The 27670-nt window shown below is 33.9% G+C and overlaps 1 protein-coding gene and 1 long non-coding RNA gene across 4 annotated transcripts in view; one reads left to right on the top strand and one right to left on the bottom strand.

The window, feature by feature from the left end:
* Positions 1–27670, top strand: part of homer (protein) — a 450806-nt gene that overhangs the window by 91379 nt on the left and 331757 nt on the right. The gene's annotated exons all lie outside the window — the stretch shown is intronic.
* Positions 1–27670, bottom strand: part of LOC150100047 (uncharacterized) — a 196276-nt gene that overhangs the window by 55421 nt on the left and 113185 nt on the right. The window contains exon 2 of the long non-coding RNA XR_016549236.1: positions 18740–18845. This is a non-coding gene — a long non-coding RNA (uncharacterized LOC150100047). The remainder of the gene's footprint in view (positions 1–18739; positions 18846–27670) is intronic.

The following is a 27670-nucleotide window of genomic DNA, read 5'->3' as shown; positions in this document are numbered from 1 at the left end:
AATTAATTGTTAGTGACTTTGGCTGACACGGTGCCAAACACACAAAGAAAATCTAGAACAGTTAGTCTATCCAATGGCTTATTAACCAACAGTTGTTTTTTTCTTGCCAAGGAGTTTGCTGGTATGCGGTACGAAAAAACAAACAAAAAAAATAGATTTGATAAGTCTCTGTTACTTCTCTATCGTACGAAGTCTAGTAAAGCGAGAAACAGCAACCCAAGAAAGAAAATAAAACTTATCAGATGAATGGTTTGCTGAACATCTACCAACGGGCATTTTTCACCTTAACTCCATCACTTGCTATGGGAACAACGCGTTTCTTGTAGATAACAGTTTTTGTGACAGTATCTGATTGTACCCAGTAAAGGAAACAATCTGTCATGGCCCTGTCACTTTTCCCAGTTAGCTTCACTTTTCTTTTCTATTTGCTAGCCGTTTCGATTATAGATTGTTCGCTGGTGTGCTCTATTTAGTTAAATATCTCCACCTTCGTTGATTCTTGTTAGAGTGCGTTATGTTCGCGAATTTTCTTTTAAATCGTTTTAATGCGTTCGTTTATGAAAGAAAAAGATGGCTAACACTTAAGAAGGATTTTCTGATCGTCAAAATTACCTCTCCTTGTGTCTGCTTGCAAACATGCAGTCTGGGTTTAATCGCAGATGTTTGATGACCGTTATAAAGTTATTACCACTCTCGACTATGTTTTCCGTGCATAATACATGAGATGACAGTGTTATCTCTCTCTCCTTCTCTGTTATGTGCGTTAGAATATTTGCGTTAGAGAAAGAGTATTTTCATTAGTTCATAATTATCGCGTAATTAATCACCTCTGCTTGATCCCATGGGGAAAATGAAAGCATTTCTCTCCACCGCTTGGCCCATTTAGTAATCTGCATCTGTAAAGAGCAGATTTCATCTTGGAATTGGGAATTAATGTCTTGGTTCTCCATCAAATTAGAACTCAGGGATGGCTTTGTCTTTTGGGGATACAAATTCACACCAAAATTTCTCTAATTTGCATTTCACTACTGGGTAAAAGCCCGGATTAGAACAAATAGTTATCATCCCCAAGAACGTAAGAGTCAAGAATGGGCAAAAATAGCTTTTTTCCCCTTTAATTCGTGCGAATTATTGTATCTGAATTTAAAATAAAAAGCCATAATAAATATCCATTATTATTTTTAACATTCCGGGAGTTGTCTTAGTAATTACGTTACTTAGACAAGAATTCTACCGAAGAGTGTATATTTTTTTATTAATGCATTTAGTTTTCACCAGCCTGAGAGCTATTTCAAACTCCAGTATTCTGTAAGAATTGAACAAGCTTTGGAATCCATGCCATTGCCAACCTAGATTGACCACTATCTTCTAGTGAAGGTATCGGCCCTTCCATCAAGAAATCCCCAAGGTGGATTTACGTCTTTTGATGGATGGGCCAGATAGTTACAGATCAATTATAATTAACCTGTCCTCCAGCCATAATAATTACCCAATACTTTCTTACGGTTACATAATCTCACTGCCTATATAACTCATTCTTGAAAGTCATTCCATATATTTGTATCCCCCCCCCCAACAGTAAAAAATTAATTTGATATGCTCTATTTGTACTATTTTAATCACTATCTTTTTATTATGTCCTAAGGTAGTCTAGGTCAGCAAATCCCTACTATCTATCTTACTTATGCTTTGAATACACTTACAAAGTTCAATTACATTTCCTGTTCCTGGATATCCTTGAGTTTTTCGGGATCTGTTAAACAATAAGGATCCTAATCAAACCCTTAATTCTGGGACATTTGGCCCCTAGCCACCTGGCTTTTAAAAGGCTCCCCCTTTAAACTCTACTTCCGGTCATCTATCAACCAGTTTTCTACCCATCTAATTAGATGATCGTAAATATCTTTTTCTTCGCTCTAATTTATATAGTATTAGTTGGTATCTCGGTATGGATCTACGTGTAAGCGTAAAACAGAACAGCTGGTATATAAAGGATTCCTTTACAAGAAGCGAAAATACTAGAATTGCTAGAGACCTTTTTTTTTTCCCCCCAGAAGTTTAATAGGAAATCTTCAGAAGTTTTTATAAAGAAAATCAGTTGGTTCGCTCGGAATTCATTTCGATCTTGTATGCCGAACGATGAGTACACAGAAAAAGTTCTTGAAAGGGAAATGCCTGTACGTGTTACTGCATAGCAGTTGAGCAATTCCAAGCCACAGAGCAACACCGATTCCATGATACGACCAAGTAGGACTAAAATATTAACAAGGGCCAACGCTTATTTAGAGGGCTGGTTACCAGATAACGCTCCATGATAGCCTTCCATGTCACTAAGCAATGATTGCACACACGTGATTTTGAAGAAAATAGCATCAGAGCATTGCTGTTGTCAGCGTACACCTAATAGAACATCTGTGGGATGAACTAGGAACATAATCAGTACGACGTTAAAAAATAAAATAAAAAAGACAGCATATAACAAGAACTTTTCTATAAGAAATTAGAATATCTTTCACGATGCATTGGAGTGTACGACCAAATGTGGCTCAATGTTCATTTTGGTCAGTAAAGGCTTGTGTTATTGCGTTTATCACGTGGCTTTTGATAGAATAGCGTAAAACAAAAAAGGTTATTGAATACGCTTGAGCTTCAGTATCAAAATGAAGTCTTTTAGATTCATTTTTTCCCCTCAATTCTGAAATATTTTTTTTATATACCCTATATTAAAATTCTCATGAAATACATCAGGGAAGAAAAGTCTAAAATTTTGTTAAAAGTCCAGTAACAAGATTAAAATCTTGTAAAAAAAAAAACATTGTTTGGTCTCACCAGCAATATAAAGGAATTCAATCCATGACATTGATGATACACGCTACCAAATACAGCATTCCCTCGATTAATGCGCCCCCCGATTAATGCGTCCTTTTTTTTCGATAGCCGAATTCGATTAGTGCGCCTATATACATCTTAAAAATAAATGTTACAGATTTTTAAAATTTTCGATCTATACATTTTTTATGGATAACTATTTAAAAAATCACTCACCAGGATGAAATAATTTAGTTACCGATTTGAAACCTTTTACAAAGTTATTTTTTAATGGCATACTACACTATTTCCATGTACACTAGGTTCCAAATTTTCCGCAAAAATTTATGTCGTCTGCTTTACACAGCATTTTACTGATCATATCTCGTGCAATTGTTTTATTTTAAATTATTTTCCTAACCTTTTAATCATGACTAAAAGAATTAGTGAGCAAAAAACAGAAGTGTGAAAATGATTCGAAAAGTAATCTGATTGGAAGAAAAACTTGAAATAATAAAGAAAAATGGACAAGGCGAGTCCAGAGCAAAGATAGGACAAGAACACAAAAATGGATGAATCAACTGCTGAATACAAAGAGAAAGGTAAGGCTGTTGAAATTCATCATGCATGCACTGAAAATCCAAGTATTATAATGATTGAATTAGAGAGACTTCTTTTTACATGGATCGAAGATTATAACCAAAAACGGATCCCGCTAAACACTGGCCTTATTAAATCAAAAGCATTAAACTCTTTGCAAACCTTGAAAGGAAGGGCTTTCAATGATGGAAAAGAAGAAGAATTCCACGTTAGTGCTGGGTGATTTGAGCGTTTCAAAAAAGAGAAATAGCCTACATAATGTTCTAATCACAGGAGAAGTTGCAAGTGCAGATAAGGAGATATCCAGATATTTTGAAGAAAATTGTGTAAGAAGGAGGGAGACTATTGTGATCAACAAATATTCAATGTCGATGAAAACCGACCTTTTTTTTGGAAGCAAATGACTTCCAAGACTTCTTAGCCAAATCAGAGAAATCTCAGCCTGGTTATAAAGTTGCAAAGTCGAATGAAATTACTGCTGGCAACATGCGAGCCGTTTGGAAGCACATTCTTCCACATTGTGCAAATGATCTTAAAGGCTTTTCAAATGAATCTAAGTTAATTGAATCTCATTCTGAGAAGTTGAGTGATTCCAACCTGCTAAATTTAGATGCACAGCGGGTAGATCCTGAAGAATATGAAGAAAATTTAATCACTGACAAGTCCAAAGGGGTTTCACAGAAACAATTTGAAAATAGTTTTCGTAAAATCGAAGTTTTTAAGCAGCAATGCTTAGAGGCTAACCCAGATGAAGAGAGAGGCTGTAAAATTTGCAGAAGAGGTCCCATCAGTTGTATGAAAAAAAGAAACAATGGCCGCCAATCTACGTTAGCTCAATTCTTTGTTAAGAAGTAGAATAATAAATTTATATTCTGAATATGTTTTATTGTCTTTCAACTTCATGGTCCTGAGACATACCTTAATTCTTATATAAAAAAATTAAGGTTCAAAAAAGAAATTTGAGGAACGAATTATGCTTTTTCCCATTATTATATTCGATTAGTGCGCCTGTTTTAAAGAACGCATTAATCGAGGGATTGCTGTACCACAATTTAAACCTTTTTTTTTTTAACTCAATGCTCTCCGCATTTCTCTAAATGGTCTTCAATTATTGATGTGCTATGCAAACTCCTATTAACGTCAAATTAATTATAACCATCCATTATAACAATTATTATTCATTCACCTTGTCAGTTGACTACATGTTTTTAACTGGTCAAAAGTCGATTAAATACTCCAGCATAATGTTATGTACTCAAAAATGTTTCTGTAAAGCACACCTAAAAAGGGGGAGGGACGAGTATATCACGTAAAGAACATGTTAGGATTTTAATGCTTTATGAATTAATATTAGAATTAAAAAAAAATAGTTTATAGGCGAGACACATTTATAAAGATTAGTCTTTATACGAGGGTGGAATGCATTTTCCCTTCCAGGAATCCCGAGATTTTTTTGTGGTTTTCTTTTTCCAAACATAACATCAAGTATGCTGAAAATACACTTGTTTACAGGCATAATACACTATTTCGCCGAAGCCTTTGTTGCCTTAATGAAATCTAAACAACCAAAGGACATCTTTTACCTTTTATAACACACTCACGAAGAGAGTTAACGCTATTTTGGGGAGGATAGTCAAATATTAAATAGTAGTAGTACTAAATAGATGCTCGCGAGGACCTTGAGCCAATTGTCCTTTGTTTGGAAAGATCCAGTCTCATCTAACAAGTGAAGAACTTTATATAAGAACATTTCATACACTGATTAGCCAGAATATTATATAAAATCCATATAAAAATACTTTCGCTATGACGAGAATTTATTATTTTATTTACTTATTTTACATAATCCAGAAGCTCTTCTCTTAGAGACCAAACATGGAACTTTGGGAGGGGGGGGGATCCGATAAGCGCGGAATGTGATTGCACACCGGAAGATGAAACTTATCTCCCACCTAAAGACATTCACGATCATCTATACCTTGGCAGGATTCGATCTCGGAGTCATTCAGTCAACCATCCCAGTGACATATAACGTATTCGTTTATTTTGAAATTATTTCGACATTATTATTTCTTGTTTTGTTTCTCCTGCTTATGTATTATATAGTGTATCTTTATAAAAACTATACTTATCATCGTAATCCCAAGCAATGAATCCATACTAGAATTCATTTGTGGCACCATAAGATTAAAAATTAGTTTGATTTAAATATTGATTAAATTACTGAGTCCTATCGTTTATATATTCATAAGGAAAATCTTAAAAGTTCTGTATGCGAAACATTGGACGCATCTCTCCAATCTTAATTTTTGTTATAACCCGTTCCACTGTTGTATACCAAGTAAGTCGCAGAGAATTTAAACTCTCCGGTCCCAGACGTCATTAGTGCATACTTTTAGATTCACTGTGATCTGCAACATCTTTAAGTGAAAAACATAATCAAAATGAATGAAGTAAAGCTTATGGTTCCAGGTAACCAAGACACCAAAAAACAAATCCATCTACGCATAAAGTCAGCGTTGTGTTCGGTGCTTCAAAGCCAAAAGGTCCCCAAGCATCCCGGGAACCATCACTAATCCCATTATCATGAATCCTTCTGTATTCTAGATTCATTTGCGATGAATTACACTCTCCTGTTTATTTTCCTTATTGTTATTATCTCTTTCCTAGAAGAAAGAGGGGAGGGGGCCTCTCTTCAGGAGCTTAATATAATCTTCCCTAATGTACGTTGCTATGACAATGGCTGCAACTGTAGAGCTATTTTTTATTGGTCGAAATTTTACAGCATATTTCCTTTTTGGAAATAAAGCCAAGTATTTTAAAAATATAAATCAATTATTTGTTTTGATTTAGTGACTTAATCGAAAGTAATATTCCTTTAGTTTTGTTAAAGTAAGGGAGAATTTACGAGATAAAGAAACAAATATTTTTGAATGTCAAGATTTCTTAGTAAAATCGGGAAAGATTTTCAAATCATATAATTGGATTAAACCAATAGAATACGGAAGCATTCGTATTTATTGTATTCGTTTATTTTTAATAAATAATGTGATATGTAGATCAGCTTCACATTTAATTTATTTAGCTGTTTTCCTGAATAATATCCGGATTTTAAAGCTGTTTTCTTGAACAAAAAAAAAATTGAATAACAATAAACTCCAGAAGTAAGACAAGAATAACCGTTTGGTTAGAAAGACTGGAGTGTTTTTCCAATGAAGCGAATTGACAGGGTTTTCTTCCGTGAATCTCGGGTTTTTTATCCAAAAAAAAAAAAAAAAGAATTTTTTTTTTACTAGCCGTAAAAAGTTATTTTTTTTACTAGCCGTAGAACACGGCTAGTAAAAAAATTATTTCATTAATGCTAGCAAAAAAAATGCATTAAAAAAATAAATATAATTATTTCATTAGTGAAATTTCGATGTGTAAGACACCCGAAAAATTGTCTGTGATTTTGCCAACTTGTGAGGAAAAAAGATTGCCATCTCACTGTGTTCCCCAGAATTAATGTAAAAGAAAGTAATGCAAGCTGGCTTGCATCTCCTATCTGTATCCTCTTGCTCTCCTAAGGGTAGAGCCTCCGTAGCCCAGTCAGTATAGACGAAGCCCTTGGTTCGGAAAGACCTGGGTTCGATTCCCGTGCATGAGCCTGTATTACAGTCATGAATACTTACAAACAATATGTAGAAGAGATAAGGTCCTCACCACATGTCGTTACGCCCGTAATCAAGCATGAGTCACATAATGGTAGCCAACCTCCTAGATAGGAGATGACACAAGGATGGGGGGGGGGGGGGAATCTAGCTAATCTGCCTGCTTGTGGGGAAGGAAAACCCTAGTATCCGAATACTCGTTGCAACCAATGTCCTCCCTTAACATGATTTATGCATACTTCTATAGGAAACATAATGCGACTATTTTCGGCTATCTACAATATTGCGAATAGTTTAAATATGCAGTATATTTATTAATAGTGGCAAAAATTCATAAATAAACTAAGAAAACGTATCAATTTCTTTATCTTTCTTTCTGTCTCTCTCTCTCTCTCTGCCTCTCATTAATGTTACGATGGCCTTTATGATCTTTTAGTAGCATATGAGAATGGAGCTTTTGTATATTTTCAATCAGTCTATAAAAACTTTTTCCGTATTTTTTAATAAAGATTAGTGCTTAAATATATTTGCAAATCTGTTTCATTCTTAATATAACTGCATTTTCTTTCTTCGTGATAGGTGATTCTACTGCCCAATGGGTAACGCCAGGGAGTGTATTGAAAATGCTCTACGAGATGAGATAGCTAGTTAGAAAAAGAAACCGGAATCAATCATTATTTACGTTGAGTTTAGCAGCTGTCAAAAGCTGTTATAAGTTAGAAACAAGTTTTCCGAGATTTTGAAACATAAAAGAGTATAGTTGGAGCAGATATTTAGATAATACACAATGCTTTTAAAAAAATCTAGATGTGGTAACCCTCTATCAATCACAGGAAAAAAGAAAACACACACAAGAATATCTTAGTCACATTAACGATTATCGTGTTTGATTTAAACCGCCCTGTGGTGCGGTTGGTATGTCGCACGCCTTTTGGTTAGAAATCCTGATTTACCTAGCAACTAATTCCAACAGACTGTAATTAATATAATTTCGATTCCATCTCAGTCTAATTAATCCGCTGAATTAAAGTTGTTTGATAAAACAGATAAATTTTCATCGAGTCCTGTTCATTTTCTTGTTTCCGTTTTTATCTCCCAACAAGGCGATAGGTTAAGGGTTCTTCCAGTTCGTCTACTGAGGCAACAGTAATAAGAACTGTAACAGAAACTCGATATGCGAGCATTTCCACTTATCAATCATCAGTAGGCGTAGAGTGTATTGAAAACCCAGGTATAAATTTCCATATAAAAGCAATTCTTCGTTTGCATTTTACCACACAAATAAATATTATTCAGGCAGTATAAATTTTGGAAATTCTACCTGTCACTCCACCTGCCTTAACTACTGACAGGACCTTCCTACCGAGAATTTATCTTATAAACATTGCTTTAATATTTCCTCAATCTCTAGGGGCATATATTAGAAAATACTTGCGAATCTTTACTTTCCTATCCGATTGGGAGTGTAGTTATTTCGTTGGTGGAGAAATGTTGCCACTTTCCTAGTGTAATAATTCACCCTTCACTTTGCGTTCAGAAATATATGTATATAAAGTGCAGAATTGCAATCTATTATCTAAATGAAGGGAGTCAGAAATTCTTCCACGCAAACGTGGAGCTTACTGGCAGTGCATGCTTATTAATATTTTTAAAACTATTACGAATGAAAGAGGTTATCAACTTCATACTGCCTTATATCTAATACATTCTGATGCTATTCCTGCCTGAATAGCATCGTGAATGTCTTTGAATGATTTTTTTTTCTTACTCAAATTCCACACATCAACATATCTTTGATATGTACTTTCATGGGATGCACGGAATACTTATGACAGTACTACACATGAAAGATTGTATCATTACTAACTTCCTATCTGCAGTTTTCCCTCCAAATTAATCTGTTATCTGTCAATATTCCAATATTAGTAGATCTTATATTTTTATCTACTAAGGCAGTGCTTCCCAAACTTATGGATGCAAAGGCCTCTTAGAAAAAAATTAAAATATTTCACGGCTCCCGTCGAAAAATAAAAATGTAATAATGGCATATATTATTATTATATTTATCGTATTTATGTTCAATACAAAACATACACGGCGAATATTGCAAAAATCGAATGCAAATATTACATTTTTAGCATCTTACACACACACACATTTGACATGCACACTTAAGTCTTAAAACATTTAAAATTTGTTTTCATTATTTCACAGCCCTCCCTCAAAAAAACTAACGGCCCCTAGTTTGGGAAGCGCCGTTCTAAGGCACTTTTTACCGTATCAATCCACCTATGCCTTGGTCTTCCTCTGGGTCTTTTCCTAGCAACCTGACAGAGAACACTTGTTTTGCTAATCTTTGTTCGCCCATTCTGTTTGAGTGACCATACCACCTGAGGTTAGCTCTGCTAATGCATTCCTGGATGCTGACAATGTCAAGTTCTTTCTTAATATCAGATTAAGAAAGAACTTGACATAAAGATTAATAACAGATGGCATCAATAAAGATTAATAACAGATAAGACTATAAAGATTAATAACAGATGGCATCAATGGCAATGATATTGCCACTGATGCCATCTGTTCGCGTCCCTAATCTTTCTCAGGACTATCATATTGGCAGTCTCTAGTCTTTGGTCAAGTGTTTTATTTCTATCGCAGCTCCCATAAGACCGGTTTGAACACCGTCTTGTATACAACTAATTTAGTGTTTTGACTAATTTCTCTCCTATTCCATATAAATTCATTCAGTTGACTTCCTACCAAAGCAGAATTAGCTTTGCTAATTCTGCTTTCTGTTTCCGCACATATGATATCTATATCATTTTTTTAATTAAAAGGATGTATAAGAGGCTCCACTCAGTACAGTTGCAAGTTTTCCGCTAATAATAATAATAATAATAATAATAATAATAATACATATGATTTTTATTTAGAATTAAACAAGTAAGTGTAATATTTTTACCTGCAGTAAGTGGCTATTTTTTACATCCTTGAGCAATTGAAAATGAACCAATGGAAAAGAAAAGAAAGAAAGATCCACACTGCATCAAATGAATTTTGTGATTAAAAAAAAACAAACATAAAAATTTGAAGTATTGCTAACTACTTGTTCTTACTATAAGCTAAACTCAGCTTGGATTCTAGCGTCATCCCACCCTTCATAAAATGAGAATGGGACGACCACGTTTCCCCTCGAATTAGCATTAGTTAACAGTTGATCCAAATACTGCATTATCCTACAGGGAGTAATTATAATGGATTCAAAATTAATTTGGATACAAATATAATTTAAAGCCTTTCAAAATTGAAATGAAAATGTCGTGCAAAATTTGGTGGTATGTCTAAAGAGTTCTCGAGTTATAAACCCCAAACTTCACGAAACACAAGAATAACTACTTATTGGAAAAGTGGAGATTAACATACGCAAAACATAGTTTTGAAAATCAGCATGAAAAACGTTAAAATGTCAGCGCCGGATTAAAAAGCTGTGTTCGGAAGTTATTTTTAATGTCATTACCACTCACAAAAAGTTATAAACGTATAGTATATTTCTAGAAAATTAGACCATACATAATCCGGAATTAAATTATGCTTTATTTTATTATATCTAAACGTGGTAGTTTTAATAGCATTATTCTGTAAATTGAAGTAGAAATATGAAAATATTACATAAAATTTCATGATGATATGTATTTTCTTTTAAAATCACGAAGAATGTTAATTATAATAATAATATCCAGTTCAGTAAATATTATTAGAATTTTAAAATGGTGTATATTAAATACTGAAGTACATAGCCGAAAAGCTATAATTTGACAAAAAAATAAGTAAAAATAATGGAGGATATTATGGATCCATTCATATTTTATACGTTCAATTTGATTCACTCATTGCCGTTGTAATTTATGAAGACAGTTTAACTCTAGCGAGAACTCCCATTCCATATCATTTTCCCATGATGCAACGCTATATGAGCCTTTCATTTAACAAACAACTCGGAAATGCACATCCAAGTCAAATACTTTAATGAGAAAAACATAAGACTTAATCGTTATCTTGTCAGAAACCATTTATCAATACTCTGCTATCGAGAAAATTTATGAAATCAAAAGATTAAAGTTCACCAAAGGACTCCTTTTTCGAACCACATTTGCTTATATTTTAATGTGCACTTAAACCTACAGATGATTAAATTTTCTCTTGGAGAATAATCAAAATTCGAGCGAAAGGATTTGCATGCCTTTTTCGCTTTTGCATGCTACATCAGCAACTTTACCCATTTTCAAATGTAAACAACTCTTAAAATGTAATTCAACTATTATTAAGCGAATGAGACTGTCAGATCCACCAACTCTAATGTAATAGGATTGTGGATTTCTGATTATGCGCACATCGGTTTCGCGTTACTATGGCAACAACACTTTGTTCTTTTTTTTTTTTTTTTCTAGTTATGTATTGATTACTATTGTGTATGTTTTCCTCATTAGCCTTTCTCATCTCTAAAGTCTTTCTGTGTGGTTCACACGCTCGTGCTCCTTCCTGTATTGTTGATCTGATGATGAAGATTAACATACAGTAATGGGAGAAAACGAGGATGAAAATTAGCTTTCTGTGCTGTCCTGAGAATTTCTTTTCAAGAGGCCAAGAATTTGATGCGGGAAAATCGATCCACTTCCTTCTAATTGAGATTTTCCTTTTCAGAACTTTGTGCATTCTTTGGAGCTGATATGAATATTCATTGAACAGTGCAGCTAAGTTTAAAAAGTTAAGAAGTTATTTAGAAAGCATTAACTTTAAATTAGAATTGTTTAAAACGTAAAAATTAAACGGTAATCTTCGGAAAGCTGTTTAACTAAAGTGAGTAATGGATGTTAAATTCTCTTACTCTCTCGCTAATGATTCTCGTTAATGAAAATATGCACAAAACAGATTGAATTACACTGGAGATTTGAATTCTTCTTTCCTTAAGATATTGTTTGTCCAGAAAAGAAAGTGACAAACTTCAAACAACACACGGGAATTAGTTTAATAATAAAATTGACAATTTGCTTTAAAGGCAGCCATCATTAAACCGATGAAGTATTTTGCATCTGTCACCGGATTTATACAAGTAAGCTAAGCCTATTTTAGATGGGAAATGAGGCTTGACTGAATTGAAGGGAAAAGTTTTACTAGAATGTCAATATTTTCAAGTACATTTGAGTTCCGTGCCACGGATGAAAGGGGAGATTTTAATTTAAATGAATTTTAAATTTCACAAAAGTTTACGTGAAATTGAAAACTACAAAAGCCCTAAGCCTTTGACCACTTATGAACAATATATATTTAACATTTATGTTTTTTTTTTTTTTTCAAAATGCTTGCATAATATTTTTTTATAAACCTCGCAATTTTTCAGTTTTAATTTTAAAAATATATGCGATGCTTTTTAAACTTGATTCTATGTTTTGAATGAAATGTTTGTGGATTTTTTGAATTAAAATGTTAGAAAACAGAATTCTACGAAATAATTATCTCATATTTTTATATATATTTCTATTTATAGAGATATATATTTATTTATATTTCATAGATTTTGTAACAAATTGTATTTATACTGATTAACTTAATATACAGAATGTTTTAAAAGAATTTTTTTTCCATAAAATCTTTCATTTTTATGCCAAGTGATTAACTCTTTTTTTTTTATTACTGAGAAAATACTGAATGCCTATTTTATAAATTAAATCAAATTAAATTCATTTTAAAATGTAATATAAATTCAAAACACCAAAATTCTGCTTCTAAATATGAAATACTTAAATAAATAAATAAATTATAATATATATAAATAGAAGAGTCCGTTATATTGACAATGGAATAGAAAAATGTGTGAATTTGGCGATGAGGAAAAATAGATTTTATAATTTATGCCAGTTATGCAGAGCAAGTTTTTTTTTTTTTTTTTAACGAATTACTAGAAAAAAAAACAAAAAAACTAACGCCTTTTGTTCCCCTATAGCAGTGCTTCCCAAACTTCTGGATGTCAGCCCCCCCCCCTTGGAAAATTTAAAATATTTCACAGCCCCCCCCTCGAAAAAATATTGTAATGCAGACATATTATTATAATATTTATTGTATTTATATTCAATACAAAACATACACAGCGAATATTGCAAAAATCGAATGCAAATATTACATTTTTAGCATCTTACATACACATTTGACATGGCACATTATCTCATATTTTTATATAGGGTAGATATATTGTTTTTGTACATTTGCAGTACGAGCACATGAAACGTAAAACGATTAGTAATAAAGAAAGAATTAAAAACATAAAAGAAGTTTAATAACAATTTAATGTGATGGATGTGTTTCAATACCGTTAAACAAATAGTCAGTATCAGGTGAAATATTTGAAACTGCAATTCTTAGATTTCTGCTTTGAAAGGAAACGTATATGAATAAGCATACATTTACTAAGATTCATTAAGCGCCGAAATACGCAGGAAGCAAATTTGTGAACCAACAGCAATGTGGGATTTTATCCCATTAAAATATGAAAAATAACAAAAAAGAAATAATAAATACTAAAAATTCAATACGTTTCTTTTAAGATAAAAAAATCTACTTAGTCTTAAAACATTTTGCATTTTGTTTTCATTATTTCACGGCTCCCCTCAACAAAACCTACGGCCCACAGAAGCGCTGCCTTACAGAGAGTAGGCGAGGCCATTTTTGTCCTAACTTTTAGACTGATGGTTAGGCTTAACTTCGAATTTTCGAGCATTGCGTCATATGCCAGGTTGATATCTTAGAAATCTTAGAAAATAGATTGGGAAAAACAGAGGAGAGCATCCTTATTGATATTTAGAATGGTTGGCCACTCTTATGAAGAAAGTAGTCGAAGGTTATGTTGCAAACCCTTAGAGATGAGACCAAGAAGCAAACGCTTGATTTTATATTTTCCCATGAATTACGAACTAGAAGGACATAGTTTTGAACTCATAAAAAGTTGCTCTAGCTTAAACTTAACAAAATATTATTTTAGTGAAAGAGTCGCCAGCAATTGCAATTAACTTCTGGAATATGTTTATAGCGGGTACCTTAAATTAATGAGGCTCTTAGAGAAGTATTTGTACTTAGGTGTACTATTTTTATCTTTAATTAGAAATTAGGTTTTTATTTACTTTTATATAGAGAGAATTTTCATAAATAAAATTGTATATACATACTAAATGCGAGTATAATCTAAAATGTATTCTTTAAGTATTTAAATCAGTTATTGAGAAATTTTAAATTTTCACCTAACTCATCCCATACACCTTTTAGAAATATGCACGTGAATTGTTGAAGAGGAATTTTACCCAGTGTGTCTTCGTTCTTTTAAATGTTTGGAAAAATCATCCCTTGGCAGAACTCTACCAAATATCTAGGAGTTCATCTTGAGAAACGCCTAAGCTTCAAGACACACATAAATACTATCTCCACTAAAGCAAGTCAGACTATAGCTCAGCTATATCCACTTTTGAATAGGAACAGCTTCCTAAATAAACACAACAAAATTCTTCTCTATAAATCAGTCATAAGACCCCAGCTAACTTACGCCTCACCAACCTGGGCACACACAGCTCAAAGCAACATCAACAGATTGCAGACGATCCAGAACAAATGCCTCAGAATGGCATTTAATGCCCCTTGGTTCATGAGAAACCTCCAGTTACACCAAGAAGCTAACCTTCCAGATATCAAGACGTACATGACAGGCATAACAGAAAAATTCTTCGCACTCACAGATAATCACCCAAATCAGCTAATTCGACAGGCAGCGGACTACGAACCCCCAGATCAATTCAAACACAAAAAACCAAAATCCGCCATTGCAAAAGACAGCTAATACAATTTACCCGCTCAATGCTCACAATGAGCGGGTAAATTACCCACAATAATCCTCTCACACACAAGCCAAAATCAGATGAAGGGATAAAGAGTCAAGGACTCGGTCCATCTCCCAAAGAAGTTCAAAGTGTCTTCGTTCTTATTACCAGTTTTGATTCTAGGTAGCTATCGCGGATTAGGAGTTAAGATTAGCTGAGTCGTATATAAAGGTCTAGCGAATCTAATATCGTTTAGTTTGACGAATAATGTCTGTTGAGTTTTGGTTTAGATTCGCAATCAAGTAGCAAAAGTATGTATAAATGAAGTTTTTTGGTAAGTAGTTTTGTTCAGAAAACTTTTAAGTGCAAAATTTTGCTACCCATGCTGGTAGATCGATTTGATCTACGGATATTTACATTGGGCTCTAGGACCCATGTCTCAAACTTTATTCTAACAGAGTTATTACCTCCTATCAAACATGTCAAAACCTCTCAATGAACGAATATTCGAAGAAGTTTACAGAGAATTTCTAAGTCTACAAATTTACAGAGTTGTCGAACATATAACCCAAGGGGTATGAATGGCACCAACACTCTGGTGCAGTTTTCCTGGACATCACTCAGGCATTTGATGGAGTGTGGCATCACGGACTAATTTTTAAACTACACGAAGTTGGTATTCCATTACCACTAGTTCTACTTATCAAATCATATCTAAATAACAGAAAATTGAAAAACTCAGCGGTATCAGATCCACAAAGAGGAGAATCACGGCCGGAGTAACTCAAGGCTCTCTGCTATCTCCCTACTCTTCTCCATATACATGGCTGATCTCCCCAAACTGTCTCTAGCTATCACCGCTCTGTATGCCGACGACACAATCATTATAGCCAGATCCTTCCGTCCACACCTGGCCACAATCAAGCTGCAGAGAGCAGTCAATGAATTGGAGGATTGGTACACCAAATGACATATCGCAATCAATCCAAACAAAAGCTCTGCAGTACTTTTCACCAGACGTAAAGCAGGACCGAATACAAGCATACATGTGTTTGGTAAAATCATCCCTTGGCACAATTCTACCAAATATCTAGGAGTTCATCTTGATAGACGTCTAAACTTCAAGTCACATATGGATAGTGTTGCCACTAAGGCAAGTCAGACTATAGCACAGCTATATCCACTTTTGAATAAGAACAGCTTCCTAAGCATAAGCAACAAAATCCTCCTTTTCAAATCGGTAATCAGACCGCAACTAACTTATGCCTCTCCAACCTGGGGTCACACGACTAAAAGCAACATCAACAGACTTCAGATAATACAAAATAAATGCCTAAGAATGGCATTTAATGCCCCATGGTTCATCAGAAACATCCAGTTACATCAAGAAGCCAATCTTCCAGACCTATACGACAGACATTGCAGAGAAATTCTTCACAATCACGGATAATCACCCAAATCAACTAGTTCGACAAGCAGCGGACTACAAACCCTCAGATCGTTTCAAACATAAAAAACCGAAATCCTCCATCGCAAGAGAAAGCTGATACAGCCTCAGTGCTCACAATGAGCGGGTAAATTACCCACAATAATCTCATCACCCACAATCTAAAATCCAGATGAAGGGATAAAGAGTCAAGGAGTCGGTCCATCAACCAATTAAGTTCAAAGTGTCTTCGTTCTTTCAGCATATTGTTATAGGTCTAAATTTTGAGTCATTTCTCTATATGCCGAAAATACAGTAGCCCCCCCGTATCTGCGATTTCACTTATCCGTGGTTCGAAAAAAGCGCGCGAAACGGTCGAGCACCGCGCCAGTTGAGACATGCATACGCGTAGGCTGAAAACCTGTCGAAACACGCTCGTTTTGCTAGGCGCATGGACTTAAACCTGCGTGTTTGTTCATGTTTAGTTTTACTCGAATTGTCGAAGAAAGCAGTCAATTGTCTGTCATTGCAATTAAAAAAATTGCGTTTAAATTCAAGCAACTAAATTGTGAAATTTTTAAAAATGGCTTCAAAACCGAAGAGAAGACGTGATGTGCTCAGTATTAGTGAAAAATCAAAGATTTTCAATATGATTGAAGTAGAAAAAAAAAAAGGCAATTGCAACCGTTGCCAAGATCCATAATAAAAACGAATCTTCGATACGTGAAGTGTTGAAGAACAAAGAAAAAATCCGTGCCAGTCTTTCCATTGCGCCCAAATCTGCAAAAGTTACGGGTACAGTGCGTGATAAGACGTTACTCAAGGTAGAGAAAGCTTTGAATTTGTGGGTGGAAGACATGACAAGAAAAAAGCATTTAAGGACAGATTGACGCCGGTACTTTGTGGGAACGCAGCTGGTCATATAATTAAACGTAGCCTTGTTTACCGAGCACAGAATCCACGTGCCCTTAAAAACAAAAACAAAAGTTGTCTGCCTGTTTTTTGGCAATCAAATCCGAAAGCGTGGGTCACGGTCGTGTTATTTACGGAATGGTTCCATCGATGTGTTTATTTCTGAGGTGAAAAAATACTTGGAGAGGGAAGGATTACCATTTAAAGTTTTATTGATAATAGACAACGTTCCGGGGCACCCTGAGTCACTAATCACCGAAGATGAAAATGTTCAAGTGGTTTTCTTCCCACCTAATACGACCTCATTGCTTCAGCCACTCGATCAAGGTGTCATGAGATGCTTCAAAGCCTCGTATGCTCGGCAGGTTTACGATATGATTCGTGCAATGGTTGAGGATTCTGCTGATGTTGGAGTCATAGAATGCTGGAAATCATTCACAATTGCAGATGTAATTGTATTCGTCGAGGAAGCAATGGACGAATTGAAACCAGAAACGGTAACTGCATGCTGGAAGAATTTGTGAAGTGACGCCGTTCATAATTCCCAAGACGTCGCTGATATTAACTCGCAGATAACAACGATAATTAACACAACACGGAAAATAGGTGGAGAGGGATTTGACGACATGACGGAAGAAGGATTGAATGATTACATAAATGGACATCATGAGGTACTCACTAACGAGGAGTTGAAAGATCTTGCCAAATCTTCTACAGAAGAAGATGAGGATGAAAGTGAACAAGAACCACCAGCGTGGACACTCGAAAAATTGGCCACGATATTTCGAACGGCTCAAACCTTAAAGGAGCAGATAATGGATTGTGATTCAATGATGGAGCGCAGCATAAAAATTACTCGCCCAATAACAGAAGCGTTTGGAACCTTTGAAGAACCTGTTTACTGAATTGAAGAGACAAAAACGGCAGCTTCCAACAACGTTTTTTTTTAAAAAAGTCGACAAAGCTTCTACTATCGATGATCCTCAGCCGTGCACATCATTTGCTCAGTAGGCAAACAAGCAGTCGACTGCCAAAGATTCGGAAGATGAATAAATATGTAGCTGAACACAACAAGTTGTTCCGATCGCAGTCAATTCCTCCTAATAAGAATAAAAATGTTAAGATTTTATTAACAATTGCATTTTCATTGGCCTGTTTTTCTCATTTTGTTCTACATAATTATTATGTGGGTTAAATTTTATTTGTCTAAAGACGAAGTTTTACTGGATCAGGCAATTTTTTTGGTTTGCCACTTCACCAACACTACTCAGGGGTGCTTTGATTTCATCGGAAGACGATGAAATCAAACCCTCGCGGATATGGGGGCCTTACTGTAGTTACTTTTGTTATGTTTAATTGTTTTTAATATTTTTTCTTACTCGTATATATCTATTTAAATTTTGTATATTTTAATTGTTAAAACGAACCTTAAATGGAGATATAACTTATAATAATAATAACAGATGGATTGATGTACTATTTACCTTGGGTGCGTCGCTTAGCTAGTCTCTTTACGGAGGCAGCAGTGTTTTTCCTACCGCAAAACAGTCAGAGTGGACAGAAGAACACACGCAACGACAGAAAATAAATCTGAAAATAAAAACACGATTTTGCAGATATCGTTTACTCCATCTGAGGAACTGTTCTCATTTTAAGATTTATTGTTAGTTTTTATATAATATATGATACCTCGTGCAAATATATAAGGGTTCGACTCGGACATAATTATAATATAGTCCTTATGATAGATAGCATTTCCCAGATGGAACTGCTTACTCTGTCGAAATCCCTTTATTTTTCGTTTATTGTTGCTTTGCAAAAGGCAGAGAATTGAATTCGAGACTCGATCTTCCATTAAATGAACGCTAGTAAGAGCTGTGTTAAAAGAATATGGATTAACCGTTCAGCATTAATTATCTCTCTGGATGCTAATTAGTCTTGACAATTATCATCAGTTTTCGCTACTTGAAACTGTTTGCTCATTTCCTCTGTGTTTTCACTTGCTTTTAAATATATTTTTAGTTGTCAAATAAAACCGAACCTTGAAAATTAGTTGCTTGTGTTAGGGACGTTTCTCCGAAGGGAACAGATGCACGGAGTGAAGTCGTAGACTTTATTTATATTTTCGTCATCTCTCAATGTTTTCCATTAAGTTCCTAAAACTCTTGTTTAATTATTAATACCCAATTACGAAATACATTTTTCATCGCATCAGATTTTAAAAGGACGCTAATTTACTTTATCATTAGAATTCCTGTGAGTTTTTCCAGTTTTATGTCTTCCGCGTCTTAAAATGCGAAATTTGTTTTCTTTGAATGTCATAAAATTAATTTTCGAATCTTTAAAACAAGTTGAAAGATAATTAGGTCGTTTGCTAATCAACTATTTTTTTTTCTCGAATTTTTATAATTATTTCCCTTCGACTTCGATTGTCTTAGAACAGTAATTGTCATTTACTTTTCTTTGCGATTAATATAAAACTACAACAATAATAAATTAAAATATTACTTTTGTGTGCAAAATATTGAGTTAAGCACGGACTAAATGTTAACAAAGTACTTGTGGCGATATTCGTATTGGCAGGATTTTTCTGGCGACATTCACGTAATAAAAATTGCTTATTTTTCTGTTAAAAATAAATAAATAAACATCTTTTTGGCAACGTTCAAGTAATAAAGATGAATTATTTTTATCTTTAAAAGAAATCAATCGTGATACTTCCGGCGACGTTTACATAATAAAAATTGATTATATTTTGTGGTCGAATGAAATCAACCAGTTTTCGATTTCTTTTATAATTGAATACATTTCCAATTTTTCAGAGATAAAGCAAGTCCAAAGAATATATTTTTGAAGCATTAAGAAATATTTTTTTTCTAAAATTAAAATATTTACTTAAAATATAAAGTACACGCGAATTTCCAATGACTTATTCTCTCGTTAAATTGATCTTATAGAATTCCTGCTTCATCTGCCCAAAATTTTAAAACCACCGAATATTTTTGTTGCCTGTCTCATCTCTTAATGACAAAATTCTTTTGGTTTTCTGGGTGTTTACTAGATTGTGGCTTATCTTATTGGAAATAATTGGAAGTTCCGCTTTTATTCGTGAAATCAAATATTATGAGTCGAACAGTCCAGACTTGCTGAAGTGTCATATCTCAAAAGCATCGAGTTCACTGGAATAAGACAAGAATCCTTCATAAATGCCAGTTTCTTGTGAAATGCCTTTATAAAGAAACTTGTCAAACGTTATTCTATTGTCCAGCTTAAATAGAATGTAGGTTTCTAAAATCCCCTTAATGGTAATCCTTCTAATTCTCTTTGCATTTCAAGTGACATGGGGATCTTTTATCTTTGAAATGGTCTAGAGAAAACGTTAGCTGATACAGGAGGAACAGGTTACCAGTTTCCAGTGCTGTAGATATATCAGCTCTCGGTTTATTTGAAGATATCGGCAGAATAACTTCCTCAGATAGAGAAAGTCCCTGAATTGCGACTTTCTTTGACTTCCTTTTCTCCACAGCGGTAGGATATTGCGATGGTATCGCGACTATATTTTCCGTTTTTTCGTAGCGTCCGACTGACCATTAACTTTCTTTCTTGAATTCATTCACACGTGTGTGCCACATTTCCCCCAGATCTCTTAAGTCCTCGTTTTCCTGTCTCTCTTCTTTGCTTTGAGGAGACATTTTGCGTCACTTGACTGCTGCGCAGGTCACCACTTACGATTTTGTTGGGTGCTTATTTCGAAAATCTTTTCTTAAAGAGAAAACTCTTTAAGGAATTGGCACACAAAAAGAAAGAAAGAAAGCCGCATTTCACACAAAAACTGTTATTAATACAGCGTGTGTATAAATTCCAGTCAAAAAGTATGAGAGGACAATCGACCTCTAAAGGCTATCATTTTTAAACAAATATTTCATGATCTAAACATGAAATATTTGCAAACAATGAACTGTGTTAATTTATCTTGCATAAGAAAAACATTTTTTAACTATCAAAATATAATAAGAATGAAATCTTTTATTCTTTTATGAAACATTTGCTTGGCTACTGGTTTTACTATACGATTGACTACCAGAAGGGAGAAAGGTAAAGATAGCGCATGCGCTTATTTTATTTTCAAACTTGGGCGCATTCTTTATAGAGCAGGGATGTTCAACCCCGTCGATCGCGGAGCGATTTTTGGTCGATCTCTTGTGTATTCCTCCTTACTTACAAATTTAATTAAAACTGAAAACATAATATTTTATTTATCATTATTTTGTATTATTTTTAATTCGCTTTAAGTGTATTGCTATTTATTTATTTTTCGTTAAAATTGTCAAATCAGTAATTTTCTTATAAGTCCTGGTAAATGAATTAATTTGGATCAGTGGAAGTCAAACAGCGAGCCGAGTGAATACGATTATAAGCAAAGTGTAAAAACTCGATTGTAGCTTAAATATTAAATATTCCAAAGCACATTACATCGATTTTTTACTTAGGTAAGTCCCATGTGAATATTGTAAAAAAATAAACTTTGTTTGTCTCGGTATAGTTTGTATTAGATGTTTTTGTAAATAACTCTTTTGAAGCTAACTGTATACACTGCTTTAATAAGAATATGTTAGAGTGTTAAAAATAAAGGCAGTGTTTTTGTGGCCGAAGCTGTACATGGCGGCATTAGAAAGATTGTTATTGAAACTTGTACGTATGAGAAAGGCTTGCAGGCTCTAATGTAAACATCTCCGAAGTCAGTCAGAAAGAGTTCAAACAACTTTCCGATGGCTGGCAACTTACAATCAAAAGAAAGCGGAGGAGAACAAAAGGCGTGCCGAACTTGAAACTTAAGATGAAAGACTCATACTGATTCTTTGGGAGTTGCCAAACTTCATAGGTTCAGAGGAGGCCTAATAAAAAGGGACTAAAACAAGCAGAGGGGGGTTACGGTTTCAGAATTGAAAGTCGCCGTCAGAGCCCGGATCCACTTTGCTTGAGAGAGAAGCTTCTCGGTTCGAGACGTCGCTAGAGAGAAGACTACTTCTAGGCCGCTGACAAGGTTTCAAATTGCCGAAAGGAAGAGTTCCAATTGCTGGAGAAAAGTTTCCAGGCCAGGTTAATGTCAGACATTCACCAGTGTGTGCGTTTTCGTTACAATTTGATGAATCAAACGACTTTACTGATATTGCTCAGTTAATGGTATTTCAAGATTATTCAAATAAAGAAGAACTTTTGAAAATTATACCATTATTGGGAAGGACTAGGGGAGAGGACATTTTTTTTGGCATTTGATGAATTTGTGAAACAACACAAACTTCCGCCTTTTAAACTTGTGTCTATTACTACTGATGGTGCTCCTGCAATGATAGGTAATAAATCAGGCTTCATTTCATTATGTAAAAACGATGACAAATATCCAGATTTTTTAACGTACCACTGTATTATTCACCAACAAGTACTGTGTAGTAAAAGATTAAACACAAAAGTTGTTTTGGATATTACATTTAAAATTGTAAATTCTGTTCGAGGAAAAGCCCTGCAACGGGGATTATTTAAATTACAGGCAGATGATGATAGGGAACTTCTGTTGTACAATAATGTTCGCTGGCTCTGCAGAAGTCAATTTTTAGAAAGATTTCTTGTATTAATTAACGATATAAAAATTTTTCTTGATGAAAAAGGAGATATTTATCCACAACTGAGTGATAAAAGATGGTTGTTACACTTATCATTTTTAGTAGATTTCTGTACCAAATTAAGCAATTTAAATTTAGAGTTACAAGGTAGAGATAAAAATTTAATTGACATGTTAAGTTCAATAAAAACTTTCCAACAATACTTACTTTTATTAAAGAAAAATATAAATGACCGCGAATTTAGACATCTCCCATATTTATTAAACTTTTTTGAACAAAATCGAGAAATGCTTCGCTATGATTTAAAAGAATTTATTCGTGAAATAGAATTAGTTGAGGAAGAAATAAATTCAAGATTTAAAGATTTTAATAAAACTGAAATGATTGCATCTTTTATCAATAATCCATTTCAATAAAACTTGAACATCACAGAAATTTCAAATAAAATTAATGGGGTGTTTGATATAAACCAAGCTGAAGTAGAACTTGAGATAATAAGCATTCAGAATAGTTTATATTTAAAATCGATAAACAATGAAGTCATTTGGAACAATGCACATGAAAAATTCCCAATATTAACTGATATTGCGCGAAAAATTCTGTCGTGTTTCGGATCGACATACTTGTCAGAATCCGCTTTTTCAAATATGAACGTCATAAAAAATCAATTAAGAAACCAAATTACAAAAGATCATTTGGATGATTGTCTGCGATTGGCCACGTCTTCATATCAACTTGACTATGAAAATAATGCGAGATCCAAACAATGCCAAATTTCACATTAACTTTTTTTTTTTTTTTTAAATCAACCAGCATTTCCTGTAACTTGTGAGTTTGTAATCAATCTATTGTTTTTTCTAACTTTGGTTTTCCTAAATAGAGAAATAAATATTTTATTCCAATATATATATATATATATATATTTTGTATTAAAATAATTAAAAGTGATAAATAAATTTTTAAATACACAAATAAAGTTTTTAGTTGTTTATTTGTGCGTAATCAGATATCAGGTTTGTGGGAACGTGATCTATATAAGAGAGTAGATCGCCGAATAACTTTTTATAGAAAAGTAGCTCGCGTAGCAAAAAAAGTTGAACACCCACTGTTATAGAGGATTTGAAACAATAATTCCAAATAATCTATACACTGCCGAATAGACTAATTTTTGTTAGGTTACCGTATGAGTTTGTCGCTTAATGTTTAAAAAAAAATTTTTTTTTTGAAAAAATAAAAAAGTAAACAAGAAGAACAAGGGGCTCGCAAATTTCAGAAAAATTTAACAAAAGGCTCGCGCGAGCCCCTTATAGCTCACCACTGGGTGTAATTAGCGAAACTATGGAAAACAGTAAGCTCTTTTGCAAAGGGGAAAAGTCTTAGTAATCCGCTGACATGTAATAATAAAATGATAGAATTCCGAACGATAAGTTATTAAATGACTTAGAATGATCAGCAATGGGTAACAAAGTGATAGCATAGATAAAAGAGTGGCTGTGTGATGTATCGAAGATTAGCGCATAGAGAAAACGAAGGCGAGTGCATTGTTTCTTGAATTGTTTTTGTTTAATTCGTATATTAACGATATTGTGAATGGTTTGGGAGGGAGATATTACTGTTTGCTGGATGACCCAGGTTAGAAAGAGCGATAAACATAATGATAACGTAAAGATTTGCATTTGGGGCTTAAGAAAATGCAAATAATATCTTATATGGGTGGGAGTGCACTTAAACAGAATTACGAAGCTGAGAATATTTATACCTAACATGTCGTTAGGTATAAATATCGGAAGTTTTCTGTTTAATGGAGCGTCCTCCAAAAAAGGTAGGCCATAGCCTACCTTTTTTGGATGTTCCATTAAAGAGAATGCTCGCTATTGATGTTTATGTTTAGTACCTTTGAAGAGCAACACGAACCTGAGGTTCAGAAAACTTGTAAAATGATATTAGGATTGTAGAATTTTGAATACGAGGGGATATTATGGGAGAGTGGACATTTCAACGAATAGGCAGAAAACGGGGAATATTATAAGCAGATTGATCGATGAGATGCTAGTGGAATAGGAAACTTAAATACATGACAGAAAGGGAGAGTGGCACTGTAATCGTGGCCAGTGGTGATTTGTGATAAACTGCTTAAATTTAGCGTTCCTAACTTTCAGATATCTTTACAATTTTTGCAGCATAGTGAAAATGAAACCAGCTATTTTTAATTTAGGAACGCTAAATTTAAGCCATAGAATTAAATCATTAATTTAGTTATGTATACGAGAGAGATCCGGAAAATTCTGATAAACACCAAGAACCAAAATGATATTAAAGCAATTGATATAACCACAAGAAAGAACATACTAGTAGCAGAGTTATGAAGGTAACTTATGTTCTTTCTTGTAGTTATATCAGTTGCTTTAATATCATTTTGGTTCTAGGTGTTTATCAGAATTTTCCAGACCTCCCCTCGTACACTTTTATCATTCATTTTTTTTTTTTTTTAACTACTGCATACTGAAAATTCTTAAGTTAATTAGTCACGTTAGGATACACTGATGCTCATCTGGAGTTAAAAATTATAGTAATGCAACAGTTATCTCCATTTGATGGTAAAGTTCAGTGTATTTGTGTGCTTTTTATTTATTATTTTCTTCTCTTTAGAACCGGTATGGATGATTTCCCTTTGGTCAACATTTGCAGATCTGGAAAGCACATGCTAAAGCTCCTTATAATCTGCTACCGATCGTTCTGTTTTGATCTGTTTTGTTTTCTGCTAGTTATGGCAACGTGCTCAAAAGTTGGTTTCTCCACTTTTTTTTTTTTTTTTTTTTTTTTACTTTGTCCTTTTTTTCAGAAAGCTGATGAATTGAAGATAAAGGAGTGACTTGAACAGAAGTATACTGCTCTTCTAGGGTATTTAATTTTCTGGAGATTGTCCCAAGTCGTGTGTGTCTCTCTCTCTTATATTCCACAATTCTTAAGTAGTTGTCTTGAGTTTTATCGTCTGTTCAATGGACTAGTCGTTGTCATTGAAGTCATCGATAAGCCAATAACATTTCTCGAAAAATGCCATTTTTTTTTAGAGATTCTCAAAAACCATTATCATGGCTGTGAATAAAATTTCGACAAATACTTTGTAAGAAATTGAAATATCAGTAATTGCGAATGGTGTTGAGTACTATCTACCAACTCAACAATGGAATTTGCAGGTGTCTAATAATGCGAGGTTGCTTGGATTAGGTCCATTAGCTTTATTGTACATGGAATTATGACTTCAAAGTCCCACGTTGACGTTCTGGACAATGGAGGGCATGTCCTGATTTGTGAAAGTTTTGTGGTAATGACCCTTATCTCTTCCTACACGAGTTCTCTTCCCCCCCCCCCCCCATGCAATATCATCAACTACAGTACCTGTTTACAACACGTTTGAAGAGAATAACATCGAAAGGTTGCAGTAGTTAGTACAGAGCCCATCCTAAGTATGGTAAATCCAGAGGCGTGGCTCGCGCATAGGCATTGCGGAACTGAAGCACCCCCAATTTTTCTCGATATATAAATATATTTATTAATTTATTTATATTTGCTTGTAATTTTATTAATTATCAACAATCTTTAATTTTATTATCAACAATCCTATACAATTCTCTTATTTTGTATAAAAAATAATAAAAATCCATCTTGTAGTATTTAGGAGGAAGAAGGACGCTAGCAGCACTGTGTTTACCAGTGTCATATTGCTACGCGCGCAAGCATATGCACGTCATAGTGAGATGCGAGCTATTAGCGTAATGCGGCACTGTCTGTCGGGCAGTTCCACTGTTGTTTATATTATATGCAGTTTGCGCCAGTAGTAGAGTGTTCTTAGTGCTTATCTTGTTTAATCCGTCTCTTTAAATATTTGGACATTACAATTAAAGACAACATTTGTTATAGTTTATATTTTAGAACATTATTGGGGTTATTGACAATTATTGACCTCAGAAATGCAACCTCAGGAAATAAGTTCTGTGACAGTAGTGACTATAAGTGAACTACAAATTCTTCAACAGTCGCACAAACATCAAGGAAAAAGTTATTGACCTTTTCGCTCGAAACAAAACAAGAAGAATGGATTTTATTTTTAAGTGATTTTGAATTATACTAAATTGTATAATTTTATCGATAATAAACAACATTTTTCATGTTTAATTTTTTTTTTAATTTTTTTACCATCATTTTGATATTTTATCCAAACACGTATACACTGTACTTACTAGTGTGTATGAATATTTCGAAAGTTGCGGCACCCCCACGATTTCAAGCCACGAGCCGCCACTGGGTAAATATGTGGGATGAACTGGTTGAAACGGAAAATTAAGGCGCACTTTCAAGACGGACCTCTTTATGTTATGAAACTTACCAATGATTTAAAGGAAGAGTGTCACACAATACCACCAACCTGTATTAAAAGTAATTATGCAGTAATAGTTACTAAAAAGAAATTCCGAAATATATCACTGATTTGCGATTTTTTTTTTTAACTATATAATTTCTTGTATTATCAAAGAACAACATCTTCGGGAAGTTAAGAAAATTAGAGAAAATGTGCAATAAAGATTCTAGGAACTCCCGTAGACAATTATTTTTTAAAAAAAATATAACATTATAGTGCAGATTACTCAAGTGGGATACATAAAATTAGTTTCATTTCTCGCATTTTAGCAGGACGTTATAAAATAACCATCCACCTCCATACCATACGAGGGTTGTTTGAAAAGTTTGGCAAAAAAAAAATAATAATAAATAAGTTGAACACATTTTTTTTTT

This window comes from Typopeltis vanoorti, chromosome 13, assembly GCF_054136105.1.
Source record: "Typopeltis vanoorti isolate ZY-2024b chromosome 13, IOZ_Tvanoo_1.0, whole genome shotgun sequence".
Lineage (NCBI taxonomy): Eukaryota > Metazoa > Arthropoda > Arachnida > Uropygi > Thelyphonidae > Typopeltis > Typopeltis vanoorti.
The sequence above is the reverse complement of the archived record's forward strand: the minus strand, read 5'-3'. Positions and strand labels throughout refer to the sequence as shown.